This window comes from Cajanus cajan, chromosome 7 (genome assembly GCF_000230855.2).
Source record: "Cajanus cajan strain Asha chromosome 7, NIPB_CcT2T_4, whole genome shotgun sequence".
NCBI classification, from domain to species: Eukaryota; Viridiplantae; Streptophyta; class Magnoliopsida; order Fabales; family Fabaceae; genus Cajanus; species Cajanus cajan.
In genome coordinates, this window is record NC_138523.1 from 41,331,177 (window position 1) to 41,350,392 (window position 19,216).

The window sequence follows — 19,216 nt, forward strand, 5'->3', positions numbered from 1 at the left end:
ATTTTGTAATTTAATATTTTCACGCTTAAAATATGAACAAGTGGAAAAAATATACTAGCTAATGGACTAGTTTTAGCAACGTATATAAGGATATGTTAGATCAATAATTTAATTGGTCCCATATAAAACTTAAATACACATGGTAGTTTGGATCAGGATACTATGTAAAAAGTTTTAAATTTGAATTTGGATGTTGTCAATGTAATTTAATGAATAAAAAAATATAATTTATCAAGTTATTTTAGAGTTTTTTTTAATTAAAATTAAGTTTCACCTCTATAAATAATATTACCTTTTAATGTAAATATTTTTATTACACAAATTATCAAGATGAAGTTTATTCTAATTTAATAATCCAAATTATACTTGAATTGATTTTTTCCCCCGAATTTATATGACATGTATATTTAATTAAAGACGATATTAATTATTTAAATTAAGTAAAATCATTATGATCGACAATTTTTTTTTATAAATATTTAATGTAATTTTATAGTCAACGATTAATCAAAATTACTGGCTAAGTTAAAATAACACTGTATTAATTGATCACATACTTAATGGTGCATTTGAATTGATATAACCCAACTTCCAAAAAGTAAATTCTTATAGGAGAAATGTTAAAGGTATATTATTTGACACACTCTTTTTATCACATTTTTTATTGTTTGAAATTTATTAAAAATCATAAAATTTGGTAAATGTATCCTATTTAATAATTTTTTAAAATAAATTTTAACTAATAAAAAAATGTAAAAAGTGTTGAGAGAAGTGTATTGTTGATCCTCTTTGTCTAATAAACCAAAACAACTCACACTTGAAGTTTGAAGGCTACTTGCTTGTTGAGTTGTTGGGATTCATGGAAATGATTAAATTTTGATACAAAAATTGTTTCTTCTTTGAAAAGGCACTTACAAAAATAATACAAATAAATAATTGTTTTTTGAAAATTAGTGAAACAAAATAGACACTATTTAAGATCGACAGTTATGAAATAATACATGTAAATTGTAAGTGTTAATTTTTTTTCTATAAACATATTTCTTATATTATTTTAAAATGAATAATTAAAAATTAATATGCATTTATAGATTATGACTTTTATTTTACTGCAAGGGTTAAAATTTGGAAGGGTTAAATTTGAATAAGAATAAAGATGGCATAATTATGTTTAGAGACTGTCTTCCTTTTTATGTTAAGTTTGCATAAATAAAAATAAAAATAAAAATAAAAATAAAAAATAAAACTTATATGAGATCATTGATGCCAAAGTAAAGTTACGTGAACGTGCACTCATCTTTATTACGACGTGGTCTTAGATCGTTGAAATGAGAACAAGCATCATGCATGTGTGTATTTTTAAGTGCAATAATTCGGATTGTCGTAAATTGAAATGTTTTTCTTCGTTTGAGTTTTGATTATAGTATTTATTTAGTTTTATACGTTGTTTTGTTATAGCACTTTAGAATGTTTTTATTTGCCCAACCTGTTTGAAAGTGCGCAACACATTTTGTGAAAGCTCCATTTCCTCTGTTTTTATCTCGTTAACTAAACCTCCGTTTCTTACAGTGATTAAAAAAATTATAATCGTGTAAACAGAATTAAATTATATTCATCATGTCAATTGCACTTCCTTGATTATTGGCTCGTGGTAAAATAATGAAGGTGTATCATCTTAATTAATTATTATGGATTGGTGCTCGTTCCAATTGCGACAATTGGATATTGTTCTTCAAGAATGGTTCAGTTGGACGTCAGCAGACTCGTGTGGTGGAGTTTAGATGTCCATGTTATAATTAACACATTCCTTAAAAAAAAAAATATTCCTTTATAATGTGAGAATTATCCCTTATTTACATTATTAAAGTCTTATTTATAATTAATGTAAAATTAAAGTTTTTTTAAATACAATTTTTTGTGTCCAATACTATTAAGTTTCGTATGTAAATTTTCATATCCAACATTATTAATTTGATATATGTATAAATGGTTGGTTACCTTTTTTAAATATCGAGTGAGTTTGAGTTTAATTTAATTTTTTTAAATTAATTTAAAAATTATTACCTATTTATATATACTGTTATGACTTTATCTCTGATCAATATGTAAATTAAGTTTTTTCTTATAATTCTCGCAAAAAATTAACTCTCTTTTGGTGGTGTCTTATTGAACCCAACAAAGCTTCATAATATATGTAAATAAAATGGCAAAATGTCATCAAGCGACGTAGTCCCTGAAAGCATGAAATTTAAGAGTCTCTGAAAGTGTAAAATGTTACTTGCTGTAGTCTATAGTTAAAAGAAAAATATAACTTAAATGATAATATTAATGTATATTTAAGAATTAAAGTGTCAATAAATGGTTATTTTTAAGAACTTAAGTAAAACAATTAGAACTCTTAAAAGACTTATTTATAATTTCCTTACTTTCAAGAACTAAAGCACTAGCAACATATACTTTTAGGAACTCAAATAGTATTTTACCTGATGAAATTAATTCTCAACCTTCTATATAAGAGAGGTTTAGTTATTTATTTGATTGCGTAAATATTATCATTTACACTTATTCTGTACACTTAAAATAATTTATTTTAAACATTACACAAGCACTTTCAATTTTCTTTTAATCTATGCTATTAAAAAAATTAATGTCGTTAATGGTGGATGATGTAACATTATACTAACATGTGTTTTATATTTTAGTTTTTATACTTTTATCACTTTTACATTTTGATCTCTATACTTGCATAATATTTACTTTTTTAGTTTCTACAATTACAAATTATTCATTTTAGTTAGGCATGACAATGAGGCGGGGTAGGGGCGAGTTTTACGTTCCCCGCCCCCAGATTTAAACTGTCCCCGTGCCCGCCCCCATACCTGTTGGGTTAAAATTTGGGTATGCATTCCAATTCCCAGCGGGGTTCGGGTTTTCCTGTCCCGCCCCCGCTCCTACCTTTTTTTTAAAAATAAATATGAACAAATTTTAAAAAAAGTAAAAGAAAAGTAAAATAGTACAAATTTTTACATATAAATATTTATAATTTTGGTTTATATATATATAAATAATTTTTTAATTATATTATTAAGCGGGACGGGGACGGGGGCGGGAGCAGGGACAGGGAGGGTATTAACATCCTCGTCCCTGCCCCCGCTCCCGATTTTATCAATTGGAGAAAATTCGAACTCGAACCCGAACCCGATAAACACAGGTTTTTCCCGTCTTAATTAGGACGGGTTCGGGCGGGTACCCATGAGGGCAAATTAGATTGTCATGCGTAATTTTAGTCCTTATGCAACCAAACTTAGGATAAAACTATGTAAGATGCATGTTACCATCTGTGTCGATACTTCTTATAATGACATAAAGTTTTGCATATTTTTAATATTGTTAAACAAAACTATTGGATGTATGATGCATCAAACTCTTGCTGCTTCATTATATTTAATTATTTTAATTTTGTTTCATCAAATACTTGGGTATTTAGCAAAAAATATTATTCAAATACTTGAATATTTGTAGCACTACTGTATGAGCTATTTTTTTTATGCTTTAATCTTTGTTGTTAGCAGTCATATAACTTTGTTATCTATAAGTTTTAGAATACTACCACAAAATTGAGAATGAAAGTGTATAATATTTGTAACAACACTACATGTCACTATAATTAGTATAACACAATTACTATGCAACGAAAATATTAAATGTATTCAACTACCTTAGGATTATCATGCAACAATTCTTGGTCATTCATGCAATTCAATAATATATGTGTGGAAGAAAATATGCACAAATGTTTTGATGATGCCAAAGTGATTATAAAAGTATTGAAGAAGAATCAAGGTTGAGCTAAAATAAGTTGATGCAAGAACAAGATCTCAAGAGTTACATAGATAAGTCTTGTCAACTTAGTTAATAATATAAAAGAATCTTTTAGAATTGCAAGTATGCTTGGCCTTGAGAATAAGTTTTCAAAAATCTCAAATTAATCTCTTTAAATTTAAGCAAGTTTTAAATCTTTTGAAAGTAAGTAAAAATGTTTTTAAAAGACTTAACAAAAGCTTTAAAGAATAGATTAAATCATTTCTTAAAAGAGATTTGTGAAAGAAATTATTGATATGAAGTTTTCTATATAAAAGTTTTTGAAACAATGCAAAAATATGTTATGGTAATCCATTACCAGACCTTGTAATCCATTACCAGAACAGAAAACTTCAAAGTTCAAATTCTGAATACAAAATGTGTTCTGGTAATCGATTACCAAACCTTGTAATCGTAAACCAGAAGATGAAACTTCAAAATTTGAATTTAAATGATACAACGTTTCAAACATTTTGAACTTAAACCATTGTAATCAATTACCAAGTCTTGTAATCGATTACCAGAGCCTATTTTCTGAAAAATTATAGAGAGTTACAACTCTTCATGAAAAGACATAACCTAAGAAACAATTGTCTATAAATACCTATAATTTTTTAGAGAAAGGTTATGAACTCTAATGTGAAAATCTATTTACAAAAACTACTTGGCCAAAATCATTTGCAAAAATCTCTAAAGAGTTCATCAAGTTCTTAGAAAGTGTAATATCTACTCTTCAAAGTCATTCTGTAATACCCAATTGATCTGTTGATCTGTGAAGGAGAAAAAGGTTTTTCTCCTTGTTGGTTTTTGAATCTCAACACAAGGAAAGAGAGTTCCGAGGTGTTGGAGGATTAAAGTCTTGTAAGGTTTACAAGAATAGTAGAAATCTCAAGTGGGAGACTTGAGGACTGGACGTAGGTAGGATCGAACCAGTATAAAATTGAGTTTGCAATTCTTCTTTCCCTACTCTTTTAATTTCATGTTATTAATTGTAATTGTGTAGTTTGCATCATTATTCATTCTTTACATATAAATTTATATAAGGAATTAAATTTGTAAGAAAATAATTCGGAAAGTTTTTACAAGAGGAAATTTGGTTGACTTAATTCACCCCCCCCCCCCCCTCTTAAGTTAATTGAGGCTAAGTGACTAACAGTATGGTAGAAAACATAAAATAGTTCCTACACATATGACTTAAAAGAAAAATTCCCTTATGTGATTACATATATGTCTTGTACATATATACAATCTACATAAACTATAAAACTACATACAAAATATCCTCAATTGTTAGTCAAACATTTATACAACAATCATGCTACATTAGAGTAGCATCACCAACACTTGGCCACCACCAGCATGACCCTTCGCCAGCTAACCAAGTCATCCTGTTAATCATGTCTTAATCCCATACTTAGTATGATTATTGTAGTTTCAACCACAAAGTAAAGAAAGTATAAGTTTGTGAAAGAATCAATAACATAAGATTACAACAATACACCATTGATGAGCCTAAATTATACTTGTTTTTATACAAGATTTAATGATCAAATTCTTCCATTCTTTGTATCATTGCATTTTAATTGTTCTCATTTTGGTTTCTTTTGTATATGCAGGTATTCAAGTAGAGAATTGAGGATAAAAAGGCCATTGGAGTGGAAACTCAAAGAATTAAGGAGCAGAGAAGGCTACCGCGCTGAGCGCGCCAGAACACGCGCCGAGCGGGCACAAAACAGAGAGAACTCTCAGCCTTTGGAGCTTCACGCTGAGCGCGCAAGTAAAACGCGCTGAGCGCGCTCGAGGCCGAGAGCAATTGGAGCATCAGGGAAAGCACCCGCGCTGAGCGCGAAGCTTAACGCGCTGAGCGCGTAAAACCTAATCTGTCTCCCCAAATGCGTATAAAAGGCAAATTTCGAGGGTTTTCTCCCCCATTCACTCAGGGGCGCCTCCAGGAGCTGTGGAAGGGATTCCCAGAGCTTGGGAACGACCATGGTGGATCATTCCTTCGGTTCTTCCTTTCCTCTTCCATCTCTATTTTATTTTTCCCCTCTTTGTTTTGAGAGGTTCTATCCTTTGTATTGGGGTTTTGATGTAACCAACAAACTTTATTGTAATCCTTGTGTGTTAATGATATATATATGTTTTGTTTCATTCTTTGTTGTGTATGATTCCATGCTTAATGCTTGCTTTGGCTTGATCACCCTTTGCATGATTTAAGGTTTCATTGAGTATTGAGAAATATCCTTGAAACTAGTTATGAACTTATGCCTAGTGGGAATTGTACCTAGGGATAGGGCTTGACCCATTAGTAGTCTTAAAACCCTAACCGGTAATGCGGGTGGAGGTATTGAGTACTCAAGGGATTGATATTCAATATTTTGCACCTAGGCTCTTTCTCTAAGGAATTAGGTCTGAGTAAATTTATTGGGATTGTTCTCAAGTCACAAGTAGCCAATGAATGCTTAGTTTACCTTCTAATCCCTGTGGATACGATATTTTTACTACTTGTACGGCCGGTACACTTGCCGTGTTTGAGTCCGTTGAGGGAAGTAACCTAATCTATAATTATAATAAAAAGTACTTCAACGGAAATCTCAACAAGTTTTTGGCGCCGTTGCCGAGGATTAGAATGGCAAATTGAGTATTTATAGCTGTTTGTGACTTGTTTGTTTATATGTATATATGTTTTGTGTTATGTGTTGTTTGTGTTAATTGTTAAGTGTGTGAATCATGCTTGAATGGCTGAATATAGGGTATATTTTGTTTGGAGTGTGAGAAATGAGGTAATTCTGTTTATGGGTGGTTATAAGGCCTTCTTTCAAAGTAAAATTCAGGCAAAATTGACCAAGTCAGTGGCTTCGCGCTGGGCGCACATTTCCGCGCTCAGCGCAATTCTCAGATTTTGGTCTCTGGAACCATCGCGCTTGACGCTGCGCTCAGCGCGACATCATTCACGCTCAGCGCGCCATATCAGATGTGAACCTCTCTGATTTTTACTGATAGCGCCCAGCACGCCTGTAACGCGCTGAGCGCGCACCCTCCTGAATCCCCATATTTTTCTATTTCAATCATGCTTCTTTGTGTTTGTTGTTGTGTTTAATTTTGGTCTAAGGTTGTTCTTCATTTTTGATATAATTGTATGGTCATCATTGTATTCTATGCTCACCATGTTCTTCATGATTATACTCTTTCACCACTTCTGGTTACTAGGACTTGCAGGCATATACTGGTTGGCCTGGGGACCAGGCTTCTAAATGTGGGGGAGTGGAGCTGCTGATGCAGATGCGGTTGAGCACTTACTGAGGAAGATGACCAAATTTGATGGAAATAGATGAAGCTCACCTTAGTTCACCTCTGTTTGCAATTTATTTTTCTGTTGTTATTTTCAGTATTTTAATTGTTTTTGGATTACTCTGGTTGGTACATCTTTTTGAATATCCTGCTAGAGCATGGTTTTTAATCTTGTTGAATACTTGTTTTGTATGTGATCAATTTTGGATTGAGGTTTGCTTAATGTTTATGGTGTGTGTACTTTAGACATTTTCAAGTCATATTAGAGCTTTAGTTCATGATTAGTTGCATACGGGTTTCAATGTTGATCATAGACTGAGCTGAGTGTGATAATCTGTGGATGCCAACCGAGTGAGGTCTGAGCCTAAATACTGATGAGAGAAACTACACTTATGTTGCATGATAGACTTTGCTTGAGTTTCCCGGGTGGTTTGCTAGTGTAGTGCAATTACATGATCAAGGCATTTCTATATTTTGATAACCATCTAAGCCAAAAAGCCATATTTATTTTTCTTTTGACCCATATCTTCCTAAGCTTAAACACTCAACTTTCCACTTATCCCAACTTTTGAAAAATTAACCATAAACCCTTGTTTTGGTTAAGAGAGTATATTGATGACATCAAATAAGTTTGGGGGAGTTGAAGAATGAAGAAATTTGAGAAAGAAGAAGTATGTGGTCAGAAAAAAAAAAATAATAATAAAAAAATGAAATAAGATGCAAAAGTGTACAGATGCATCATATAAAGGCTAATGGCTGGAATTGGTTGAGGGCCTGTGCTAAAATGATACATTGGGGTATGGAGAAAGAAATTATTGAAGAAATTTCAAGTACTCTCTTAAGCTATAGCACCCTTATTCCTTGAAAAACCATGAAACTGCTATGCTTGACCCTAATTACCTTAAATTGCCCTAATAAAGCCCTTGTGATAAGTGCCTGCATGTGTATTACCATTGGTTTCATTTGGAAACGAAGAGCAAAGTTGAATCCTGTGGCGTGAGTAGTAGATATGAGAGAAACACTCACCCCTATACACTAGTGTGCATAGAGAGAAACACTTTCCTAGTGAGGATGCATTCATAGATAGTCATTAGCTTTTCTCAGTTCTTTGATCTCTTTTGAAACTTTTGTTTGCACATTGTCATGTTCCATTGCAATAATTGTGGCTGAAAATTCGTTTAAGGTTCATGCTTGTGAAATGAAATTGTAAGTGAACCAAGAATAAGGAATTTGACACACATGCATTGCTTGTTATCTGCTTGATTAATTACCTTTTGCTTGAGGACAAGCAAGGTTCTAAGTTTGGGGGAATTTGATGAGCCTAAATTATACTTGTTTTTATACAAGATTTAATGATCAAATTCTTCCATTCTTTGTATCATTGCATTTTAATTGTTCTCATTTTGGTTTCTTTTGTATATGCAGGTATTCAAGTAGAGAATTGAGGATAAAAAGGCCATTGGAGTGGAAACTCAAAGAATTAAGGAGCAGAGAAGGCTACCGCGCTGAGCGCGCCAGAACACGCGCCGAGCGGGCACAAAACAGAGAGAACTCTCAGCCTTTGGAGCTTCACGCTGAGCGCGCAAGTAAAACGCGCTGAGCGCGCTCGAGGCCGAGAGCAATTGGAGCATCAGGGAAAGCACCCGCGCTGAGCGCGAAGCTTAACGCGCTGAGCGCGTAAAACCTAATCTGTCTCCCCAAATGCGTATAAAAGGCAAATTTCGAGGGTTTTCTCCCCCATTCACTCAGGGGCGCCTCCAGGAGCTGTGGAAGGGATTCCCAGAGCTTGGGAACGGCCATGGTGGATCATTCCTTCGGTTCTTCCTTTCCTCTTCCATCTCTATTTTATTTTTCCCCTCTTTGTTTTGAGAGGTTCTATCCTTTGTATTGGGGTTTTGATGTAACCAACAAACTTTATTGTAATCCTTGTGTGTTAATGATATATATATGTTTTGTTTCATTTTTTGTTGTGTATGATTCCATGCTTAATGCTTGCTTTGGCTTGATCACCCTTTGCATGATTTAAGGTTTCATTGAGTATTGGAAAATATCCTTGAAACTAGTTCTGAACTTATGCCTAGTGGGAATTGTACCTAGGGATAGGGCTTGACCCATTAGTAGTCTTAAAACCCTAACCGGTAATGCGGGTGGAGGTATTGAGTACTCAAGGGATTGATATTCAATATTTTGCACCTAGGCTCTTTCTCTAAGGAATTAGGTCTGAGTAAATTTATGGTTGACTGAACAATGAATGTAACAAGAGACATAGGATTCACTAGTGTTTGTTTGGTGGAATCAAACCCCCACAACTTCAAGTGTCCATTTTACCATTTCTCACCCCATTTCATTTCTAATTCATTTATTTGTGTTTTAACAATTCCAGTAGTTTTGTTCTTAAATTCATATTCATATTTATTGGGATTGTTCTCAAGTCACAAGTAGCCAATGAATGCTTAGTTTACCTTCTAATCCCTGTGGATACGATATTTTTACTACTTGTACGGCCGGTACACTTGCCGTGTTTGAGTCCGTTGAGGGAAGTAACCTAATCTATAATTATAATAAAAAGTACTTCAACGGAAATCTCAACAACCATAGACAACGCAATTGACATTCAATGCAACATGACTTAACAACTTTCAACACAACCAACGTTATCAACATAAACATCTTTAAACAACTAATGCATCATCACGCATATCAATCATGAAGATCTCTTATAACAAATGTAAGTAGTCTATGTGGTTAGATCCTATTGAACTACGTTTGACTTATCACAACCAAGTCAAGTATAAATAATGTTAAGTCTCTGAGAGTGTTAGTTAAACAACTTAAATTGATTTCTCAAATTTTTCCACTTAAACTAGGAAAATTTAGTACTACTACGAGGGTAGAACAACTTTGTATGAGCCTACCATGATCTTAACAAGCATATGTAAGTCTCATATGGGATTAGTCCATCAACTACCCTTTAGATACTATGCACATTTTCAGCAATCAATTAAAGATTTTACCTATTAACTTCGTATTTACTCAGATGGTCACTTTATACACATATGAATTTCATATAAAACTTAGAAGAGATAACTTAAAATAACTACCCATTTAGAAGTCAACTTACTTATTAAAGGATTCTCAATTTGGGCTCCCGAAGCACTACAACCTATATTTGCATAATGAGATATTTTAATTTTCAAAATAACTTAACATTTTGTTATTTTTTTATGTATCTCAACTAAGACATGTATTTTTATCACATGCCTAATAACTTAACAACTTAATCAACATTCAATCAACTATCAACTTACAGCTTTAGTAACTTGAAACACCATCATATATCATCATTCATATAAGTGAACCATCATACTTCAACAATTATACAACTTAGACTATCACATTTTATTTTTGCACATCACACCTAGTGTGATGAGAATTTCCACACTTGGCAAAATCTCACTTTGGCTCAAAACTTACATTTAAACTAGCTCAACAACATGCAATATTGATTTTAACACATACACTATTCATACAACCTAAATCCAGCACCATATATCACATGCAACTACTAAAAAACTAAATCCCCCAAGTCACTCAAGAACACCATTTTAAGAGCACTGTTCTACAACATTTTAAATTCCACTTTTCACTAACTCAATCATGTCATGAAGAATCCAAAACAACAAAACAACAAATATTCATCAACAATAATTCAACTCACATACTTCTCTTACCTCTAGTTGATCCAAAAGAGAAGAATTGAGGTAGAAGGAAGTGAAACTTGATCCATACAATCCCCAACTTCGAATTTCTTGACATCTAAGCTTTGAATCCAACATCATATTGTTGTTGCCTAGCTAAGGAAGGAGTTTCTGAAATTTCGAAAGAAGAAAAGAAAGTGAGAATCTTCTTCAGTTCCAAAACTTCTTACTAACTTCTTTGTAACTTCGGTTAAGAATTGATGAAAATTACATCTTAAGAAAAATCTTATATACCATTTTTTAAACTAAACCAATTTAACTCTGGTTCAAACTATTTCAAAAACAACTTAACTTTCAAAGATTCCTTAATCCCTAAAGTTCTTAAAATAAGAGTAATTAAAACAAAATAACAATTAATCATATAAATTTCATATAATTAACTAAAACATAGTGTTACAATTGTCATACAAATTGATGGTTGCTAAAACACTAGAAATTTGAAAACAAATTCTTTTTTTGCCATGCATTGCTACATTAGGCAATTATTTTTTGTGTCAATATGCGTGGAAAAAACTTTGTGATATAAAAACTTTTAAATACACTTTCATGTTTCTAAGTGTTGTAGTAAGATTAAAATGTTGTAACCAAACGCCCTTACAAGGAGTACAAACATAAAGTATTATTTGCAGGTTACCTCATCTTGATTGATAAACACATTCAAACTTCATAATTAACTTCAAAATTATTTGATTTAGAGTTAATAGAAATTAGCATATGTAAGAAGATTTAAAAGAAACATAATCTACAAATAAAAGGAGTAAATAGTTGTTTATGAGGATGAATAAAAGAAGGAAACACAAATAAGAGATGAAAGAAGGAGGGAGAAAAAAAAGTAAGAAAGTGTTAATAAAAACAAATATATATATATAAAAAAAATACGTATATAATAATTAAAACAAGTAATTTACTAGTGCAATAGACTAAAAGATAAAGGTTTGTACAAATATATAAATCGAAATGTAAAATTTAAAACATTAGTGCCACATCAATGATATACCAATACTACATAAATAAAAATTAGCGATATATATTTTATATTGGAAAAAAACTATAATTGAATGTTAAAAATTACACTTCTTTCAAAATAAAAGATTAAACAAACTTAACAATCCAATTTTGTATGAAAAACTACCAAAAACATGAAAAGTACAAAAATTATTGATTATTGGTTGTTAACAGGAAGAAAAGAGAAAAAAGGCTGAAAAACTCAATACCAAATCCACCTTCTGGGCCATTTCTAGCAGCGTTTTTTGAGCAACAGAGTTGCAAAGAGTATTGCGGAAAAGAGGGTACTAAATAGTAAATACTAAATACGGGATCTTGCGATCTGCTAGTGATTTTGTAAGTCACTGTGAAACGAGTTTTGCGCATATTTTGTTGCATTTACATAATAAAGATTGAAAGGACCAACTATTTGTCAGAAGGAGGAGCTTGTGCCTTCTGACATCAAATCACCATTACAAACAGCACGCAAATTGCATTCAGAAGCTCTCAACTTCAAATCAAAATAGAAAAAGTATGAATCCAAATCCGAATCCGGTATTCAGTTAGGTTAAATGGAAATGGAATCAAAAACAAAACCATGCACTCGTCTACATGCATGCGGAATTACATATCTAAATATGGAAAATTTGGGGAAAAAAACAAACAAATTAGGTGCAATACGGAAGATGCCATACCATAGGTAGCGTGAGGTGTCACGTCGACTCTCTGTGCGCGCACAAAACAGAAATCTGAATCCGACATTGAAATTGAAATCGAAATCGAATGCAACAAACATTGTGTAAATTAAAAAAAAAATTGTTAAGAAAAGCGAATCACAAGTTTGTGTTAGAATCTAACGCAGAAATAGTACCAAGATAATGAAAGGCTGAACTTTCGTTAGATTCACGCACAAACCTGCAATTTGCCTCTCCTCTTCTGAACCCCTCTCTCTCAAATCTACGACTAAAATAAATGTTACATATGTTACTGCTACCCTTTCTCTTGAGTATTTGAATGCAATAGGAGTTAGGAATAGGAACGTTACGCATGAAAGCTTCTGGTGAGTTCCATACCACAAATAGTTAATTCTGGTCGTTGGATCTGTATGATAGGGTCATCAATGACGTCATCATTTTATTCCGTTTATAGGGAACTGAGATGCACAAAAAATGAAAAAATGTAAAATAATTTGTAGTTAAAACATTTCGGGTAAAATTTTTCATGTGTCCTTTGACGGTAAGTTAAAGTTGTACCTTACGGTAAAGGACAGGACAGTCATGCCATGCTGCAACATTACCAATCATGTGTTAATAATTTTAATTATTATTAATTTTTGTTTTAAAATACTCAAGCAAATATCTCTTATGGAAAATTTTAGACCACATACTTTTCCTTCAAAAATATATATCAGTAATTTAGCATAGATAATATATGCAAAGGATTTGTGATTATTGATTGGATCTCATTTTTCCTTGCATTTAGGCCCTGTTTCGGAGGAGAAAAAGAGAGGAGAGGAATATATATATCTCTTTTGGTGCAAAACAACACAAGAGAAGAAAGAAAAATGATTGTAGACTCCATTCCAAATTTGACTGTCTCCGATAAAGAAAGTTAAAAAAAAAAATAGAAAATCAAAATTACTATTATACTCTATCTCATATTTAGTAAGGGTACTATATATGTCATTTATAAATACGCTTTTTTTTCTCTCACTTCTTATTTTCCAACCAAAATTTAATTCATCATCTCATTTATTTATTTATTTTTTCTCACTTTCTTTCATAAATAAATAAAACAAACTTTTAAATATCGTGCTTAACAGTGCAGCTATACATATGTGGGACTATTGCATCTCCTCTTCGTTTGTTACTATTGATGGGTTACAGTCGAATCTTTACATGAATTATAATTTTTTTCAATAAGAATATTTAACAAAAATTCTTATATTTTATTTTTATTTTCAATATTTTTTTAAAAAAATTAGTAATAATTAAAAATATATTTTATTTTATTATGAATATCTTTTAGTTTACTGGATTAGAGACCAACTCGACTCATTGTATTAATAATTATAATAATAATAAAAAAATAATGGTCCTAATACTGTTTAAGTAACATTTGGGCTTAGGCCCTGCATGATACGATTCTCTGAGTATGAACTCGGGCCGGTTATTTGGTTGGCCTTATACAAAGGAAATCCAAAATTAATCTGAATTACTTGTTTGGGGCCATTTTCCAGTCTTGTTCCGCGTAGTATTTTTTTTCTTTTGAGTCTCAATTTTGGCCTATGGATCCTTTATGAATGATATATTTAAGAAAATGGTATTATTCGATCGAATCCATCCTAAATTTGGACAAGGTGTCCTGGTGCTTTTCCTTGGACCATATAAAATCTTCATAAAAACAAAAGGCCAGTTTACAAAAAAAAAAAAAAAAAAAAACCAAGACATTGTAGACCTCATAAAAAGGATGATTGTTTGTTATTCAAAGGAAAAAAATGATGTTTAAAGAGCGAGAAAGGTTTAACAAATGGTAGTGGAGCAAAAAGTTTTGATTTAGCAGCTAGGATCTATATTATAGGTAGCTTGTAGTTGTGATTTGTGATTAAGATTAGATTATGTGTAACGACCCGCCACAGTCTCTACACTTAGTGGAATCGTACTACAACTAGTTAACTAAGAGAATATTAAACTGGATAACACATACATACAGGCATAAATATAAAGATCGAAATAATTAAGTTTCTGTATATAAAATATAGCACCATATATGTACAGTCATCCCAAAATATTCCTTAGTGCCGGTCAAGCACTGACAAAAAAAGTGTTACCCAGAATGGTAACTCAAAACACGAGACTCAGCTCCTCGTCTCACAACGATCATCTCTACTCCCAAGCTATCCCTGACCTGCTCCCATACCAAGTATGATCATCGCAGTTCCACCACATGGAAAACAGAAGGGTAAGCTAGAATTCAAAGATCAATAATACAAGTACAGAATAAAAATTCTATACTACACATGCATCCCAAATCCTGTCCCTAAGGAACCTTTCATCTCAATCAATCATTCATTCACCAAACATGAAGTCAAACACCACACTTCATCATATTAATAATCATGCAATGAATGCAACTCATGACAGATATGCATACATATCAATCATCTAATGCATCGTCACGCATACACCTAGGAGATCTCCATAACAATAGAGTTGTATAAGTGACATTCCATCTTACCGAAACCACCCCAACCGTTTTCACGCCCAAAGCGCCCGCTCGGTCACAGCTAAACAGGATATAATCCTCCCTCGGGTTTACTCGGATGATGTCACTTACACACTTGGAAGTCCAGATCCACCATCAGGTATAGCACAGCTGGGTACGGGCTTACCACGACCTTGGCATGCATTAACCAAGTCAATTGTGGAGTTCGCCCACCGACTATCCGCAAGGATCCACGCACCTTCCCGAGTACTTGGTTAAGGGAAAAACCCTCGACCTCATACCCCGCTCCAACACTAGCTAAGGACTTAGAGGAGACTCACCCAACCCAGTGGCCTATCTGAGCACCACTCTCCCAAATTCAGTGGCCTCCCAGAGCACCACTCTCATATATTAGTGGCCTATCCAAGCACCACTCTCAAGAGACTCTATGTGAGCTCTTCCAGTTCGAAATATTTTTCCTCTCCTCAAGTCCTAGGCTAGACTCATGCCATAGGCATCACATGCAATCATGCATCATACATCATAATGGTCTGCCCACCATCATGATCAACAACCATACACATGTCATAAGACATCACAAAGCATACATATGAATCACACCTCACCATACATCATATATCATACATACATGATCTAAAACTTCAACTTTAAACATGCATAAGCATCAATTCATTCATAAATATATTCAAGCACAGTGCCGTCAACTCGCGCCTGGCCTAACACCAACCCAAGAGCTCTAAGCTCTTCCACGCCTGATACGCTCAACCTGCGCCCGGCCTAAAACTATTCAGAGAGTTCAAAATTCTCATCCAAACTAACAAATTCAGCCACATGCAAACAATCTAGCTTCCCTTACCTGAAAATTGGCTCAGATAGCCAAAGACTGAATCAAAAGTATAATTTCCCCTCGAGGCTCAACTCGAAACTTCAGTCCTCCCAAAACAAGCTTTCTAATCTGAAATTCAAGAAAAGACAGAAGGAGTTATTGATCTAGAGGAGAAAAGGAGTTAAACAGAGAAATTTGGGAGAGAAAGGAGCTCACTGACCCAGAGACCTTCTCTCTAAAACTTCTCTCTAGAACCATAACTCCTCACGGCCCCCCCTTCACCCCTATTTATAGGCAATCCGGAGTGGCCAGAACGGCCCGTACCGATACCGGAACGGCCCGTTCTGAACTCCCAGATCACGCACAAAATCCACGCCCAGAACGGCCCGTTCTGAAAACAGAACGGCCCGTTCCGGGACTCATCCAAAACGGCCCGTTCTCCCTCAGGAACAGCCCGTTCTCCCTCCGGAACGGCTCGTTCTCCTTCCTAGAACGGCCCGTTCTCCTTGCCGGAACGGCCCGTTCTCAACTACAATATGTAGTTCAATTCAGTAGTGTGGAACGGCCCGTTCCAGTTTGGGAACGGCCCGTTCTGGGCTACTGAATCAGCCTTTTTTTTTTTTTTTTTTTTTTTTTTTTTTTTTTTTACAATGTTACATTATGCATGTTAAGATTTGGATTTTCAAAGCATCGGGCTTTTCTGGTAAGTATTGGTAGGTCCATAGTTCCACCTAAAAGTGATTTTTCCAAAACAGAAATGTAAAAAATAATCAAATATTAATTAATTATTATTATTTTAAGCGAGAACTGTTGGCTGGTGAGGAGAATAAAACTGAATTAGTGTAGGCTTAACAAATTTAGGTAGTGACAAGATCACATGATCACTCTTTCTCATCATCGGTGTTTGTTTTATCTAATCTTTATCACTAAAAGCCATGGATTTGGAACATTTCCAACGCCATTCTGCATTTCAAGTGGGACTCACATAACCATTATGATGATGATACCTTTAATGCCCATTACATAATTATAATAGTATGTCAAACCAATCAAATAACTCTGTCATTTCATAAGCAAGGTAAAAAGGGAAAATATCCCCCACACCCATATGATTTATACTTATATTAATATTACTATGTATGTTTGTTTATCTTAGTGTTAATATTATCTTTTAGTTTTACCAACAAAAAGACGAAAAAATACTTCCAAATGAGACTGATTATAGAACTAACAGAAAACGAAATGACATGCCAGTTCATTAATTGATGTTGATGATGAAGAAGTGGTACTTGTACATTATTTTCCCTATCTTTTAAATTATGAATCTGAGCTAGCGTATGAATGGGAAGATAACGTTTTGGATTAGAAATTTCTTCTGCAAAACATTCCCAGTTAAATAAAGGTGTCGGTAGGCACCATTGACCAACGAAAAGTAGACCAATGTCAGCGTTTGCTCAGATGCAAATACAAAATAATACAACACAGAATAATAGCCCACGAAAGTTCAGAGGAAAACTTCTACTCGGTCATTAATAAATTAAAACTACACCAACATCAAGTCGATCATGGGTTGTTCCTTTTCTTTCACCATTTATGCAATGTCCTGCTTTTTTCAATGTTATACATTATACGCAAAATCTGAATGCTAAAAAATATTCGATTAAGATGTATCACAAAATTAAGCACGCCAATATTTGATCAATTGCGCCAATTTATTTTATTTTATTGTAATTGTCAAATTTGTTAACTACAAAAAATTCCCTCACTCTAGCCGAAAGAAGATAGTGAAGGGTGTGAATGTGTTTATTGGATTCCAGATATAATGAAGAAAAGAAGATAGTAACTAATAGTATTAAAAATTATGAATCTTTGTCTCTTTATATACTTGACTCCCACCAAGGAGTTACTCTTTTGCAAGAAAAATATTTATAATATCATATCTTCTCCTAAGAGAGGGGGTTGAATTTGAATACTCAGAGCAAAGCCAATCTAACTTAAATGTTTTTTATTTTTGACTTGACTGATCCATGTGCAACGAGCACATTCATTTTAACTTTATGTTAGGCTTTGAAAACTGACCCGAAACGCCAAATTAATTTAAAATGATGATGTGTAATGCGTTGTTAAAAAAAAATCCAATGCGAAGCTTCATGGACACTCACGAGTTGGATTTAGCTAAATGCCGGAGCTTGTGTTGCCTTAAATTATGTCAATCTTCTAGAAAGTCTTCCCACAGATTGAGAGGGAAAAAATGATGATAAAGATTTGGTTCCATTATTTTTAAAATTGTGTCATGAAAAAGGATAAGTTGGTCACTCCAAGTGGGTCATTTGTAATGAAAAGTAACGGTTAGGTGGGGTAAGAAATCTTGTATCAAATATACATGAATCATGAGGGTTTGAGCAACCACTAATGCCACCAATTAACCATTTATTTTTCAGCTTATGACCCGCCAATAATGGAGGTGCTGTTACTTGTCACCGATAACACGAACCCAGATGTACGCCAACCAGCCCCATTTTTTGTAATATTCTATTTGTTTTCGTATCTTTTAAATACAAGAAAAATAAAACTGATATAGGGTAGTACCACGTACCAACAACACCAAGAAAAAAAAAAAAAAAAAAAAACGGGGGTATGTAAACTTATTCTAAAATTAGTTTTTCTTTCAAACTAAGTTAAATAAACACTCTACTCACAATCAACTAAGTTAAATCCCCTTGGTAAGCAGGGTTTAGTTTCAAATTCAATGATCAAGTATGTAACTAACATTACGATTTAAACCAACAATCAAGAAAAAAAGGATATAGTGACTGTTGATACACAACATCCTTAGGGAAATTATTGTTGAATAATATAATGGGTGGTTTTAGTGCATATTCACATGCAATTGGGAACAAGAAAGGAAATAAACACTAAAAAAGACCCACCTTAAAAAAGAAAGATTAGGTTTTACGATGCAGGGTGGATGTGGCATGCAACTGCATTGCAAAGAGAATAAACAAATGAATTAGAAGGCAACGACGGGAATAAAAATAAATAAATAAAAAGTGGGAAATATTAATTTATAGAAAATTAGAAATTGACCTGGCATAAATATGAGATAAGTAGCGTGGACCGGTGACAGTGGTCAATTTATAGACTGGGCTTGTAAGAGAAGAAGGTGACGTATCGCGACAAGACAAAATTAATTTTTATTTTCTTATTTTATTTTTGTCCCTACATTGAGCTCCCCAAACGTATCCTAGAAGCAAACACAGTCCCAGATTGA

At 33.3% G+C, this 19,216-nt stretch overlaps 2 long non-coding RNA genes across 3 annotated transcripts; both read right to left on the reverse strand.

The window, feature by feature from the left end:
• Nucleotides 1–5,055: 5,055 nt before the first annotated feature.
• LOC109807608 (uncharacterized) lies at nt 5,056–12,933 on the reverse strand. 2 transcript variants are annotated; one of them, XR_014427827.1, is made up of 4 exons: nt 12,590–12,933; nt 10,884–11,021; nt 6,333–9,702; nt 5,056–5,249 (listed from the first exon to the last, which is right to left on the reverse strand). It is a non-coding gene; the product is annotated as an uncharacterized LOC109807608 (long non-coding RNA). The 2 variants fall into 2 exon arrangements; XR_002240479.3 differs by lacking the exon at nt 6,333–9,702 and having other exon boundaries at nt 12,590–12,927.
• Nucleotides 12,934–14,355: 1,422 nt separating this feature from the next.
• Nucleotides 14,356–16,377, reverse strand: LOC145950170 (uncharacterized). The gene is made up of 3 exons (XR_014428274.1): nt 16,166–16,377; nt 15,976–16,074; nt 14,356–14,801 (listed from the first exon to the last, which is right to left on the reverse strand). It is a non-coding gene; the product is annotated as an uncharacterized LOC145950170 (long non-coding RNA).
• Nucleotides 16,378–19,216: the final 2,839 nt, after the last annotated feature.